This window comes from Tachypleus tridentatus, chromosome 8, assembly GCF_004210375.1.
Source record: "Tachypleus tridentatus isolate NWPU-2018 chromosome 8, ASM421037v1, whole genome shotgun sequence".
In the NCBI taxonomy this organism is placed as follows: Eukaryota; Metazoa; Arthropoda; class Merostomata; order Xiphosura; family Limulidae; genus Tachypleus; species Tachypleus tridentatus.
The window spans coordinates 156046798-156061254 of record NC_134832.1 but is presented as its reverse complement, the minus strand read 5'-3'; the positions used below and the strand labels follow the sequence as shown (position 1 = coordinate 156061254).

At 33.1% G+C, this 14457-nt stretch overlaps 1 pseudogene across 1 annotated transcript in view; it reads left to right on the top strand.

Annotated features, from left to right (window-relative positions):
• Nucleotides 1-13769, top strand: part of LOC143223792 (glutamate receptor ionotropic, kainate 2-like) — a 160453-nt pseudogene extending 146684 nt beyond the window's left edge. Inside the window, exons 13-15 of the transcript XR_013013075.1 lie at nt 1569-1793; nt 2413-2681; nt 11865-13769. The product of XR_013013075.1 is annotated as a glutamate receptor ionotropic, kainate 2-like (transcript). The remainder of the gene's footprint in view (nt 1-1568; nt 1794-2412; nt 2682-11864) is intronic.
• The last annotated feature ends 688 nt before the right edge of the window (nt 13770-14457 follow it).

Here is a 14457-nt window from a genome sequence, read left to right as displayed (position 1 = left end):
GAGATGCAAATATAAAACACTCTCCTAGGTTCAATGTCTGTGTGAGATGCAAATATAAAACACTCTCCTAGGTTCAATGTCTGTGTGAGATGCAGATATAAAACACTCTCCTAGGTTTAATGTCTGTGTGAGATGCAGATATCGCTTCGCTAGCACAGCTTCGATGCGATAAATTTTAAAACATGACATGGCCCTGCGTAGCCAGGTGATTAAGGCACTCGACCCGTAATTCCAGGGTCGCGGGTTCAAATCCCTGTCACACCAAACATGCTCGCCCTTCCAGCCGTGGGGGCGTTATAAAGGTACGGTCAATCCCACTATTCGTTGTTAAAAGAGTAACCCAAGAGTTGGCGATGGGGGGTCATACACTGCTAAATTAGGGACGGCTAGATCAGATAGCTCTCGAGTAGCTTTGTGCGAAATTCAAAGCAAACCCAAGTATAACATTAAAACTGGCTTTGCTCCTATTAGTTCCTTGAATTGTGATTAAAACACGACATGAAAACTGATTTTATTCCTATCAATTATTTAAATTATGATCAAAACATGACGTAAATCCAGCTATGTTCCTATCAGTTTCTTAAATTTTGATTAAAGCGTAAAACTGGCTTTGTTCCTGTCATTTCTTTAATTATGATTAAAACGTGACATAAAACCGGATTTGTTCCTATCATTTCTTTAAATTATGACTAAAACGTGACGTAAAAACTGGCTTTGTTACTATCATTTCTTTAAATTATGACTAAAACGTGACGTAAAAACTGGATTTGCTTCTATCATTTCTTTAAATTATGATTAAAACGTGACATAAAACCGGCTTTGTCCCTATCATTTCTTTAAATTATGACTAAAACATGACGTAAAAACTGGCTTTGTTACTATCATTTCTTTAAATTATGACTAAAACGTGACATAAAACTGGCTTTGTTCCTATCATTTCTTTAAATTATGACTAAAACGTGACATAAAAACTGGATTTGCTCCTATCATTTCTTTAAATTATGACTAAAACATGACATAAAACTGGCTTTGTTTCTATCATTTCTTTAAATTATGACTAAAACGTGACATAAAAACTGGATTTGCTCCTATCATTTCTTTAAATTATGACTAAAACATGACATAAAACTGGCTTTGTTCCTATCATTTCTTTAAATTATGACTAAAACGTGACATAAAAACTGGATTTGCTCCTATCATTTCTTTAAATTATGACTAAAACATGACATAAAACTGGCTTTGTTTCTGTCATTTCTTTAAATTATGACTAAAACATGACATAAAACTGGCTTTGTTTCTATCATTTCTTTAAATTATGACTAAAACGTGACATAAAAACTGGATTTGCTCCTATCATTTCTTTAAATTATGACTAAAACATGACATAAAACTGGCTTTGTTCCTATCATTTCTTTAAATTATGACTAAAACATGACATAAAAACTGGATTTGCTCCTGCTACTTCTTTCAAATGTAATTTCAACGTGATATAAAACTGTCTTTGTTCCTATCAGTTCCTTAAATTACGTTAGATTACACCTTTAGTGAATAATTTGTATTTTCTGCAGTCGTCCAACATTCCGACGTACAAACGAATGTGGGCAGCAATGGAATTATCACGGCCTACTGTGTTTGCAGAGTCCAATGCGAAAGGTGTGGAGAGAGTACTTAAAGGAAACTATGCTTATCTTATGGAATCCACATCTATTGAATACAGAACAGAGAGAAACTGTAACTTAATGCAGGTTGGCGGATTATTAGATCAAAGGGATATGGCATAGCCACGCCACCTGGTAAGGCATATTCAAATATTCACAATTAACTATTTTTATGTATTTTTACTTGTTGGTTTTTATATAATTGATATCAATTTTAAGCTGTTCAATATTCTTAAACGTTCGTGTATATAAATTAAGTAATTAATAATAATTAATTGTTTAATAAGAATTTTCTTTATTAATCTTCTCCATTCAATGCTAGAAGTTGACTTTATTTGGAACATTTGCTTTCAACTAGTCATAATAGAGATCTTATTAAACATTAATGTAGTCGTTAACAAAACATGATCTTCTGCCGTCTACTATAATTTTTAACAGTATGAGATTTTTAAACACCCGACACCATACGGACAGGAAATAACTAAATAAGCAAAATGATAATTTGAGGTGATATGTGTGTGTGTCGTTCGAAATGAAAATTATTAAGTCTAATCTTTTTTATTTTTGTTCTTTCAAAACAATTTCAGTTTAATCCACACTAGGCCTATTGGAACCTGAAATTGGTAATTTTGTTTCTAGAACTATTTTGTCATAATTTTATTAACATTTAAATTTATTTTACTGGATGTTCATGTTACTGAGTTCAGTTTTAATAGATTTATAGCGTGTAATCTGAGTATCCTTTCTTTTTCAGGTTCGCCCTTCAGGAACGCTTTATCCAGTGCCATTCTAAACTTACAGGAGGAGGGCAAATTGCACCTACTAAAATCAAAGTGGTGGAAAAAGAAAGGAGGTGGAAAATGTACAGAAGAAGGGAGCAAAGCCGCAGATTCGGAAAATGAAATGGGATTGGCAAATGTAGGGGGCGTCTTCGTAGTTCTTCTCGTGGGTCTAGGTGTAGCCTGTGCCATTGCTATCATGGAGTTTGTATGGAAGACACAGAAGGTAGCAAGAGATGAAAGGGTAAGTCATGTTTCTAACTGTAATAGAATTTCTACTGTACTAATTTCTTTAACAAACTTTAGCTTATTGTACACATTACCAGAACCTATTGACCTTCTTTTTTAAAACCAGCGTCTCATTTTTCTGATATTATTACTAAATTAATATAAAATAAAGAACTCGGAACTTAATGCTACTTAATATAACCTTATCACAATGGGAAAGTGTAGTACATTCCTGACCTTAGGCTTAATAATATTACCTTAAAGCTTTGTAGATAGAATTTCCATTTTATCAGAAAATATTGGGTTTTACTGTTTCAAAACAATCAGTGAGTCTATACACAACTTTGATATCAAGAAAAGCTTGCAGATTTATAAAAATGGATCCGACTGCAAAGGACTGTCGTGATAATAAAACGTTTACTTTCAACGGCAATAAGTCATCCATTGAAACCACATCTGATATATATTATCAACACAAACAACGTAGTTGTTCTAAGGAAAGTTGGGCGATAATTTGTTAGTAAATGACATGCATATTGTTGAACGCTCAGTATTTTTAGAAAGGTTTGTTTCTTTATATTTCATAATTTTAGTGATATAAGAGCAAAATCAATTCGATACAGAAATGATTTCCATTTGTAATTGATATTTGTTTTATTTCATGAGAATTATGGATTTGGGACTACGTATTGCACACTACGTCTTTAATTTAGGCTTAATTAGAACACAAATAATACTTCAGGCTTTATTATCGCACCGTGATAAGTTTAATAATATTTTATTTTTATTGTTCTTATTTACTTATTGAACACGTATTTTTAACATTCAGTTTTATACAAAAGCGTAACAAAAGTTACCAAACGTTTCAATGAAGTTTTGCTTCTGCTACGCCTTACGTTACGTTTATGTGTTAGGCCTAATACTTAACCCGAGTACACACAAAAAAAAAAAATATTACGTTGCCCACACTGGGGGTCATTTTTGACCCTCACCAAAAATATTTAAAAAAATTTATTTTCATATAAGCAATGTATAAATTTGGACAAAATATTTATTCTATACAATTTATGCATACACTCTGGGTAACTTTATGTTCATTGCAAGCCATTTTACTACATTTCATACACTTTGAAGAAGTTTTTTTCCTTGAATCACGTGCGCATATTTGACACCATTTCCTAACGTTCTCTTCAGCAACTTTGTCGTTTTGGAGGGATCACCTCATTTGTATCTTCAGGCAGAAATTCATCAGTAAGCAACTTCAGAAATTCACGTCTTGCTCTTTTCTGGTACTTTGATGCGAATTCTGGATGGCGCTGGCGATAGAGAAGGTAAGCATTGTATGCGGCAGCATCAAGAATGTTATAAAATAGTGCCATTGGCCACCTTCTGGTCTTTCTTTTTGTGGAAAAGAATCTAACTATTTGGTTTAGTGTATCGACTCCTCCTTTGTGGAGTTATAGTATGATATTATTTCAGGTTTTCCTGATTCATCATCGAATGAGGGCTCTCTATGCAACGTAGATAGGAATATTCTAGAATGCTCGAGAACATTTATAGAGTGTTCTAGAATGTTCTAGAACACAAAATTTCGTATCAATATATTATTTGATTGTTTATCAGAAATGTAATTGAGTTTTTTAAACGGGGGTCAAAAATGACCCCCAATGTGGAAAACGTGAATTTCGACATTAGACAAGGGGTGTAATACCCCATTTGCATAAAATACATGTTAAACGTATTAGTATAGTATGTTATTGGTATAGATTAAATTAGATACATTTTTAGGCCCGAAAGTCACACCTTTGATATTTCTATAACAACTTAAACACAAGTGGGCCCATTTTTGACCCCCACCGTGTGTATGAGGGTTAAATTAGACGGCAAATACACCTCGTAATCTGAGGGTCGCGTGTTCGCATCCCCGTCGCGACAAACATGCTCGCCCTTTCAGCTGTGGGAGCGTCATAATGTGACGGTGAATCCCACTATTCGTTGGTAAAAAGAATAGCCCAAGAGTTGGTGGTGGGTGGTGATGACTAGCTGCCTTCCCTCTAGTCTTACACTGTTAAATTAGGAACGGCTAGCACAGATAACCCTCGAGTAGCTTTGTGCGAAATTAAAAAAAACAAACGAAGCCAATACACCTACCAAGTACTATTACGAAAATTATATTCAGATAATATGTAGTTACTTACGCATAACTTATAAGTGTGAATACACAGAATTTAAATTATGGAATTAAATAAATTAATGTTTTTGTCTAATATTTACATCCTTGGTTAGAACTTAAAGTTACAACATCAATACAAATGTATTATGTAGCAATATTTTGAAACATTCCTATTACTTTTAGGACGCTTTTAACATTAGAAATAACAAACATTTTCAATATTGTGTATAAATATCAAGAAACTAAAACGTGATTTTAAATGTTAATAAAATAGTAATATTTACTGCGTTTCCTTAACATTGTCATTTTTAACGGACTATATACTAATATAACATATATAAAAGCCAGTGTTTGCGTTATTTCTCGCTTGATTTCGTGAAATAGGAGGTGTTGTGAAAACCACAGTGCATTTATCCAAGTATATTAGATCGATAACTGCCAGCCCACTACAATATTATTGATAGGGGGTTTAAGAGAAATCTTATGAGCAATGAGTGTTGATATGATATTCCTCAAGTAAGCACGTTATGTAGGATCACCTTACCTAAAGCCAAGTGCATAAAATTTATTATGAAACTAAAACTATCAGTTTAATTTTAAACTGAAGTTGTTTCTGAATTAATCTATTTTCTGTTATATCATTAACGTTCTTAAGAAGTAAAGGTCTTTAATAAAGGAAGTTTCAGAAATAAGAAATAAACAACTATTTTCTAGTTCTGTTTTCTATTTTTTAACTTATCATACTTTAACTACATAATTTAACAACAAGATTAGGTTATACTTTTGTTGCGAAGCGACATGACATAAAAGCCTATGTTGGAGTGTATTTGTTTATTATTGAATTTCGCGCAAAGCTACACGAGGGATAACTGCACAAGCCGTCCCTAATTTTTGCTGTGTAAGACTAGAAGGAAAGCAGCTAGTCATTATCACCCACCTCCAACTCTTGGGTACTCTTTTACCAATGAATAGTAGGATTGATCGTAACATTATAACGCCTCCACGGCTGAAAGGGGCGAGCATGTTTGGGGTGATGGGGTTTCAAACCCGCGACCCTCGGATTACGAATCCAACGCCTTAACCCACCTGGCCATGCTGGGCCATTGTTGGAGTGGAGTGTGACTAAAACGCTCTGGCTTTTCTTGATATTTGAAGAGTTTAATTTGACTGATGTTTACCAACCATTATGCCTCCCAATGGTGGACTCACACTGCTAGAAATTGTTTCGATACCTGTGGTGTTGCTTTGTGCTTATTGCAAAACAACAATCAATGATTGTTCGGTGAATACGCCACGAATTCATTTCATGAATTATCTTAAGTTTGATTGACAAAGGAATTTACCGACGTTTAACTGATTCGACTCTATAGCTCTGGATTTGTTCGTTAAGCCTGATTTCGCAAGAATTATTTACTTCAGTTACCTATGATATGTGAGGTTAGGATATACTATAGCAGTGGTGGGCAACTTGTTTTTCATATTGGCCACAATTGTGGCTAATGAAAACAAAGTTGGCTGCTGTTCAAAATAAAAAATTGAAAAATGTTAGTTTAATCAAAATAATTGCATTTCAACAAATCTTCACTTTGAAAATTGATGGGGGTTTTCATCACAAAGTTTCATGAGATTTGGCTTAATATCTACGCTCAGTAAACATCTTAGCTCTTCCTCTAAATTTATGTCAGTAAGCCGAGCTCTGTATCTAGACTTCAGAAAATCTAGCGTAGAAAATGTTGACTCACACACCAATGTCGACCCAAACATGGAAAATAATTTTGAAATTGCTATCCTTAAATTTGGAACTCTCGTTTGTCAGAATAGTGAGACACATCTCTCTGATAGAATATTTTTATTCACCTTTTATGTGTTCTACACTCGTCTTCAAATCCACATTTGTCCAAAGACAAAAGGATTAATTTCCTTACTGAAATTTCCTAAGTCAAATTGAAATGGATCATGCAAAAATTCAAATATCAATTTCAAATTTTTAAGTTCCGGAAAACGTAATTCAAATTTTTGAGATAGCGTTTTGATCCAGTTTACATCAAGATCATCTTTATCATCAGAGAAATCAGTCATTATTTTCTAGAAAACTATTCAACTTTGCAAAATGTGTCAAATCATTCTTTTATGATTGTTCCGCAAAAGGTTTAGTTTTAATTGAAATTCATGAATAGACTGTGATTGTTCGCTTATTATTTTACCACTTCTCTGAAGCTTTGTATTCAAGTGAACCATCATGTCACACAAAGTACAAATCACATTGCCATGACAAAGTTTCAATTTCAAGGAAATTTTCAATCTTACCATTTTCAACAAGATACTATTTTATTTGAGTAAATAAGGAAGTAAATTGTTTCAAGGCTTTTCTTCTACTTAATCATCTTACATTTGCAAAATCAGTAAGATCATCAAAATTACAGTCACTGCTTTTCTACAAAGACTTAACAAACTGTCGATTCATGTAGAACAGAGTAGTGTAGTGTTCATATAACCTGATTAGTAAATACTATTTTGACGTTTTTTCCAAACGCTCAAGAATTCTAGAAATCCTTAATAAGGACGATTTATAAGGTAAGTTTGATGCTACAAGCTATTAACTTACAGAAACAACCCAAGACATAAATATTACTTTAAAAGAAATGCCTTTAAAATAAGTTTTGGTTCTTACATATTATATTATTTGAAGGAAACAAAGTTTTGAATAATATGCCTCCAGACGGCTGGTATGGGTATTAAAACTTTTATTAAAATAGAGAACAACGTTTCAACCTTCTTAGGTCATTTTCAGGTTAACAAAAAGATGCTAATCTGAAGATGACCTAAGAAAGTCGAAACGTTGTTCTCTACTTATTTAAATACCCATACCAGCCGTCTGGAGATACATTATTACTTCAAGTATTTCTCTCGTCATCACGAAAGTTTCGAATAAGTACATTGGTTAGGTTTTTATCCTTGGGCAAATGTTTAATTACTTGTTTAAAATAATGCAAAGTCCCGTCCAAATAACAATAACAATCAATATTTCTCCTTAATCGTTTGCTACAGACTTATTACACTTACTCAAACAATGTTTCTTCAGCAACTTTGTGACTATTCTAGCCTACAAATAAACTTATTTGCATAATTTTCTTGCTAATAGGCACGACAAATCTCTTTTAACATTGAACTGTGAACAGCTTTTCCAACGTTCAATTCATAAACTCAATGAACACTTACTCACTGTTCATTAACTTCTTATTAATTGCGTACTACTTGTTTATATAATGCATCCTTGTTTTATATTTTACAAACCATTAAAGGTATTGCAGCAGTATAATTATGATTAGCAACTCCCTCTAACGAAGAAACATCCAAGCCAAACAGATAAAATAAAGCTTACAACCCTGATTCCTTTATGGATTATGATCTATTTTTAAAGAGTTGTAATACAAAATTAAACAGCATACTAAACCATTCATTCATAAAGTGTTTTAGTGTGTGTTATTTTTTCCAAGGGTTGTGGTATACAGATGGCCTGGCCTCTTGTTGCTTGACATACTTGCTGTTCTGGTACTGTAAAAGTTATTCCTAGGTAGGGGGATGAGTGAATCCACTGGCAGCTTCTATCCATGGTGATCCTCTATAAGTAGTCTTAACAGGAACTCTAAATTTACTTTCCGTTCACAAATTCTTCTTTAGATCAAACACTTCACAATTTTCTTACTACGTATGGTTACACTGGATAACTTATGGCTTGGGCTGCCTATCTTTCTGAATTCTATAACCTATATCATACCAGAATATTTTTTCAATATATACTAATTATTAAATGTAAATTTATGCCTAATAACCATTGGTATAATTATTTTATTTCTTCACGATTCAATAATCATCCTCTCTTTTGTACTGGAAGTTCAACTTGTGTAAGAGTTACCATGTAGTGCAGAGGCACTTTATAGTCGTAGATATGAACCTATTTGGAGCTACTCTAACCTTACATCCATGTATGCACATGGTGTCAGTTCCTAATATTCACTTTTCCTAGATGTCAACTAGCCATGAAGTATGTAGAAGCTACGCACAGATAACTTTCTTCCTGCTGTTGTCATCAGACCTCTTCTTCTCTCAGGTTTGAAGGCAATTTCCAAGCTTATATTACCAAACTACTGTAGCTGTAGAATCAACGTTGTTAAAACATTGAATATACCCTAGACTCCTAGTATGGTTTTCTTCAAATGAGTTTCCTTTGGAGCATACGTATCATTCCAACCTGAGTTTTCTCCTATAACTCCAGTTAATTCTTGTTTTTCAAATGTTTAATTAGCTATTTGTTGATCTTGTTGGACTCAACTACTTGGTCTTAGGTTGTTTAATAATTTACTTATTTATGAATATTGATTCCTTAACTGACACCTGTAACGGCTGTGCTTCCCACAATTACTTCAGTTCACTTTTTTTAAACATGCAATAGAACGAATTTTGATTCCAAACAAATTTAAATCTAATGTTCCTCAAGTTACATATAAAACACCTGTTTCCTTGTGGTTTACTTTTTCTATTTTGTGTAACCGTATATAGTTCTTTAAATAATCCTTTAAGTTCTAGACTAGTCATGAAAAGTGTATTTCAGTACTAATTAATCTTGTGATTCCGTAACTTCTTGGTAGATAAATTGTTTCTGTAACTTCAGTGTTGCAATCTATCTTCTTGGTGTCCCTCTTTAATCCCCAATAATTTACTTATCATGTCTTTAATAACGTTTACTTTTATCATTTTTGTTTCAACTCTTTCCTTCATTTCCCATATCTTATCCCTTTATTTCGATTTTATATAATTTTTGTCTCTTCTAATTTTTTATCGATGGTAAAGCTTCGATCTCATTCTGTAATAAGGTTGGCATGTTGATATTTAGTCAAAGTTGTGTGTTATTTTCATCAAAATAATCCCACTTCTGATACAAGTGTTATAAGGTTGTTGGCCAGGTTTGTTTTAAATTATTTTTACTTGTCCTAAGTTCACGAGCATTTCAAAACGAATTCCGATATTAAGTGCGCCCAACTCGCGCATAAACTTACAGAATGTTTTTGTTAACAGAAGCAATAAATCTCTTTTAATACCACAATGTGAACAATAAATCTCTTTTAATACCAATACTAGACTGAACAATAAATATCTTTTAATACTACACTGTGAACAATAAATCTTTTAATACTACACTGAACAATAAATCTCCTAATACCACACTGTGAACAATAAATCTCCTAATACCACACTGTGAACAATAAATCTCCTAATACCACACTGTGAACAATAAATCTTTTAATACCACACTGTGAACAATAAATCTCTTTTAATACCACACTGTGAACAATAAATCTCTTTTAATACTACACTGTGAACAATAAATCTTTTAATACTACACTGTGAACAATAAATCTTTTTTAATACTACACTGTGAACAATAAATCTTTTTTAATACTACACTGTGAACAATAAATCTTTTTTAATACTACACTGTGAACAATAAATCTCTTTTAATACTACACTGTGAACAATAAATCTCTTTTAATACTACACTGAACAATAAATCTCTTAATACCACACTGTGAACAATAAATCTCTTTTAATACTACACTGTGAACAATAAATATCATTTTTAATACCACACTGTGAACAATTTTTCTGGCATTGAATTATTAAACTGCTCATTAACATTTCATTCATTGTTCGTATTTTTAACGGCCCCTTGTTTTAGATAGTTCATAAAGTGTTCAATGACTGAACATTTTAAGTATTTCGTCATTATTATGATTAGCAACTCCCTCTAGGAAAAACATCTAAAATAACCAGCTGAAAATATAACTTGCACAACATACTGCGCACCACATAAAAATCTTAACTAAAATAATTAAAATTTGAGTGTTTTACTTTTGTAAAAGTTTTTATATTTACCAGATGCTGTATATTTCTACGTTCTTCTAATATACATTTAATCACATCATAATTATACTGGTAATAAGACATCAGTTATACTGCTATAATGAAAGAGACCTTCCACTTACATTTATTGATTGCTTCCTACCTTTCGTTAGGCTTAAAGAAATTACACGATTTAGCTATGTTTATCTCCCTATTCGCGCAACTTACTTTTCCTTTCTTAACGCGTTTCTGGACCAACTAAAATCGTGTTTAAAATGTTTTTTGTTTGTTTTTTCTGTTTTTAAATACTAGAAGCACTCATTTATATTTTCTCTTTTTTTTTTCTTGTCGAAATTACGGTTAGTGATAGCTAAGCGTAGTTCAGTGTAAAACAATAGTAGAGACTATTAATTTTTTAATGATGCTATAGAAACGTGTTAACTAAAGCCTTTATTGTATGAGAAATGTCAACGTTGTTTTGTAAGGCCGTGCATCTCTTGCCTAGAATTTCTAACACCCTTACTTCTACGTCTTGAAAAAAGAATTTGTTTGTTCGTTTTGGAATTTCGCACAAAGCTACTCGAGGGCTATCTGTGCTAGCCGTCCCTAATTTAGCAGTGTAAGACTAGAGGGAAGGCAGCTAGTCATCGCCACCCACCGCCAACTCTTGGGTTACTCTTTTACCAACGAATAGTGGGATTGACCGTCACATTATAACGCCCCCACGGCTGAAAGGGTGAGCATGTTTGGCGGGCGCGAACCCGCGACCCTCGGATTATGAGTCGCACGCCTTACGCGCATGGCCATGCCAGGCCTTTGAAAAAAAAGAAAAAGAAAAATGCAAATAAGAGTACGTTACGTAATAAAGTTTTATTGAAAATTGTAAATTCTTCTATAAAATGTCCTTATTTAACAAATTTATGGGGTCGTTTTTTGATTAAATATTTTGAATTCGAAGTTTTCACGGAAAGAATACTACTAGTAAATAAACAACACATTACGTCATGACAAAGTCATAGTTTTCTTTTCATCCTTATGATTTTCTAGCATTAAATCTGTAAAGTTCTTATTATTTTATAATTTGTTCATTCCAAAACTTCCTTATTGGAATAATGTGTTTTCCAGGAACCCCTGTGTACTGAGCTGATACAAGAGGTAAAGCAAATAGTCCATTGTCGGGGATCCACCCGACCTGCTCCGAAAACACCCGAAGAAGGGTCTCAAGCTGACATAATTACACTCGCTTCGTTACGAACGGTCAATACCGTGACTACGAGGCCTTAACATCTCAACGTAGCTGCTATTGATTTGAAGAATTGTGTGCTTCGTTTTATTTTTGAAATGAAAACGATAAGAAAACAATGTTTGAGGAAATTTCTCCTGTCTTGGAACTTCGCAACTGTGACTAAAATTTCTTTCCAACACTAAACTTCTGAGTTACAACTTAAACTCGTTATTTTTAAATTTTTGTATTTTATTAGAAAGTTTCATATTTATTTGCTTATAGACTAAAATAATTATTATTGCTTGCTGTGTAATAATAACCACTACTAAGGGTGTAAGAGGCAATTTACAGTTGTGGGAAGGACTAGGTTTATTTCACAGAGTCAGGATGTAGAGCTTGCCTTAGCGCCCTAGAAGCTTTTTGGGTTTTAATTAACGTGTATGAATTCTCTCGCTTTTCCTGAGTAGTTTTCCTAAATTTGATGCATTTCTATCGGGACAGATTGAGAGACAGCAAGCCCCTCCCCCGCTTCTTACGTCACTGGTTACAAAATTCATTTACTTTAACTTTTCTTCTCAGAAAACGTCTGGCGAAAAGTAGAATCAAAGACCATGGAACATCCAATCAGCGCTTTTGTTTAATACAGAACCTCATGACCACAACGTACTAATCCCAAGGAAGACACAAAAATATAAAGGCAGTATTTTCTAAACATTTTATCAAAATGATGACAAATAAAGCCGCGCTACTGCACCGCACAATTATATAATTTTATAATGATGTCATAATGTTACGTTCGTTGTACCGATGCAATATTGATTAAATATGGACCTTCAAACCCGCCCAACAAACAGTCTTTATAAATGATCAACCCATTACAGGACTCACCTGTGTAAAAATTAATACATCAAAGCCGATCGAAATTTACACATGGATTCTCTAAAGGAAGGCTTAATCAAAGAATAGTAAAATATTACAAGGTAATAAAATCACTTAAAGTTCATGAAAGTAATGCAACTGAGTCGCAATAAATTTGATAAATTATAAATATTTTAATGACAACAAATTGACTGTTTTGGTTTGTTATAAATTTCACTCAAAGCTACAAGAAGACCATCTGCGCTAACCGCTCCTATTTTAACAGCAATAGACTAAGGAAAAGGCAACTGCTCAACACCACCCATCGCCAACTCTTGGACTACTCTTGTTTTCTAGCCAATAAGTGGGATTGATGTTATAACCCTCCCACAGCTGAAAGGGCGAACATGTTCGGTAACAGGAATTCGAACGTTTGACTGTAGAGAAATGTTTCAGTAAAAATATGTTTTAAACCTTTTGTGGAGAAGGCATAAAGTAAAGAATATAAACAAGGGTTGATTTTTTCTAGATTAGTGAATAATCTGGCTATGAATTTCCCTCGCTATGTTTGACATAAAACCTATTTTGCTTTAATTCAATCGTTCTGTGTAACGGAGGAAACACGAATTAGTCGCCATATATTTCTATTCAATCGTTCTGTTTTGAACAATGCACGTGAATTCCATACTTTTACAGTGGTTAGGGTTAGTAAAATTATAAATTTTTGGTTTAATAAAATATTAGTTTTTTTTTAATCAAGCTTTTGACTTGTTTTTTGTAATAAGCTCGAAATAAGTGGCTTACTGTGTATGAATGTTTAAAATTAAGTTTAATTTTATAAACAAGGGAAATTACTAATATCGTTAATACTTTTATTGTTAAAGAATCTATAGTACTCATTTCATGACTGTAGCGGTTTTGAGAAAATAAACAGTGTTGAAGGATGATTTGTTGTGGGTGTCTTATTTCTAAGAACAGGACAATATTATTACTGTTTCTGAACGTTATTTGGTAGATGATCTTTGTTATTTCTTAGAATATGCCAGTGTTATAACTATTTCACAATGATGTCTGATATTTCTAAGAACATACCATTGTTATTACTGCTATTGAAAAATGATTGTCTGATATTTCTAAGAACATATCATTGTTATTACTGTTTCTTAATGATTATTGGTTGGTGGTATCTGATATTTCTTAGAACGTGTCAGAACTAATTCCAGTTTCTGTACAAACAGTTTGGTTTATTTGGACTTTTGCATAACGCTACAGCAGGATTATTTAAGCTAGCTTTTCCTTATTTAGCAATGACAAACTAGGGAGAGGGCAGCTAGTCAACACCACCCATCGCCATCTCCTGGACTATTATGTTATTAACAAGCTGAACTTTGGTTAAAGGATGAGGATGTTCGTGATGGAACAGTTTGCAAGTCGAACACTAGGCTCTGGCAGGCTCTCCATACAAAGATAATACTTTTATAAATCTTGGCCAGTATCTCTACAGACAGAATCAGTATTATATTAAGTTGCTATGGGTATTAACTGATATTAGTGATACCTATGAATCAATTTTTACACAGAACAGATGTCTCTACTAGTTTAACAACCTACAGCTGAGCAGCGAAACATACTGTG